The sequence below is a fragment of the Salmo salar genome, chromosome 21 (genome assembly GCF_965601325.2).
Source record: "Salmo salar chromosome 21, fSalSal1, whole genome shotgun sequence".
NCBI classification, from domain to species: Eukaryota; Metazoa; Chordata; class Actinopteri; order Salmoniformes; family Salmonidae; genus Salmo; species Salmo salar.
Window position 1 is genome coordinate 30,958,432 of NC_138311.1, and position 1,634 is coordinate 30,960,065.

Here is a 1,634-nt window from a genome sequence, read left to right on the forward strand (position 1 = left end):
AAACAAGTAAAAATGAGGCTCAGTAGTGTGTGTGGCCTCCACGTGCCTGTATGATCTCCCTACAACGCCTGGGCATGCTCCTGATGAGGTGGCGGCTGGTCTCCTGAGGGATCTCCTCCCAGACCTGGACTAAAGCATCCGCCAACTCCTGGACAGTCGGTGGTGCAACGTTGCGTTGGTGGATGGAGCGAGACATGATGTCCCAGATGTGCTCAATTAGATTCAGGTCTGGGGAATGGGCGGGCCAGTCCATAGCATCAATGCCTTCCTCTTGCAGGAACTGCTGACACACTCCAGCCACATGAGGTCTAGCATTGTCTTGCATTAGGAGGAACCCAGGGCCAACCGCACCAGCATATGGTCTCACAAGGGGTCTGAGGATCTCATCTCGGTACCTAATGGCAGTCAGGCTACCTCTGGCGAGCACATGGAGGGCTGTGCTGCCCCCCAAAGAAATGCCACCCCACACCATGACTGACCCACTGCCAAACCGGTCATGCTGGAGGATGTTGCAGGCAGCAGAACGTTCTCCACGGCGTCTCCAGACTCTGTCACGTCTGTTATGTGCTCAGTGTGAACCTGCTTTCATCTGTGAAGAGCACAGGGCGCCAGTGGCGAATTTGCCAATCTTGGTGTTCTCTGGCAAATGCCAAACGTCCTGCACGGTGTTGGGCTGTAAGCACAACCCCCACCTGTGGACGTCGGGCCCCTCATACCACCCTCATGGAGTTTGTTTCTGACCGTTTGAGCAGACACATGCACATTTGTGGCCTGCTGGAGGTCATTTTGCAGGGCTCTGGCAGTGCTTCTTCTGCTCCTCCTTGCACAAAGGCGGAGGTAGCGGTCCTGCTGCTGGGTTGTTGCCCTCCTACGGCCTCCTCCACGTCTCCTGATGTGCTGGCCTGTCTCCTGGTAGCGCCTCCATGCTCTGGACACTACGCTGACAGACGCAGCAAACCTTTTTGCCACAGCTCGCATTGATGTGCCATCCTGGATGAGCTGCACTATCTGAGCCACTTGTGTGGGTTGTAGACTCCGTCTCATGCTACCACTAGAGTGAAAGCACCGCCAGCATTCAAAAGTGACCAAAACATCAGCCAGGAAGCATAGGAACTGAGAAGTGGTCTGTGGTCCCCACCTGCAGAACCACTCCTTTATTGGGGGTGTCTTGCTAATTGCCTATAATTTCCACCTGTTGTCTATTCCATTTGCACAACAACATGTGAAATTTGTCAATCAGTGTTGCTTCCTAAGTGGACAGTTTGATTTCACAGAAGTGTGATGGACTTGGAGTTACATTGTGTTGTTTAAGTGTTCCCTTTATTTTTTTGAGCAGTGTATATATTTCCTGTTTAATCTGAATATTTTGTTCCTATATTTGAAATATACTGTAACTTTGCCTGTTCCTGAAAATTACAGGCATCTACTAGGTGCTGCTATAATGCCTTTTTAAATGTCTTTAAAATAAATTTTATTCAACACCAAAATGTCTAACAGACCAAGAGGGAAGACAACTGTTTATCAAGTGCCACACTTTTCTTAATTTGTGCCCTTGAAAACCAAACTCAGAATCAAACTGAAAACATTTTGAAATTTAGGAAGAAATGTGTTAAGTATCAAAGAAAATCTCAAAG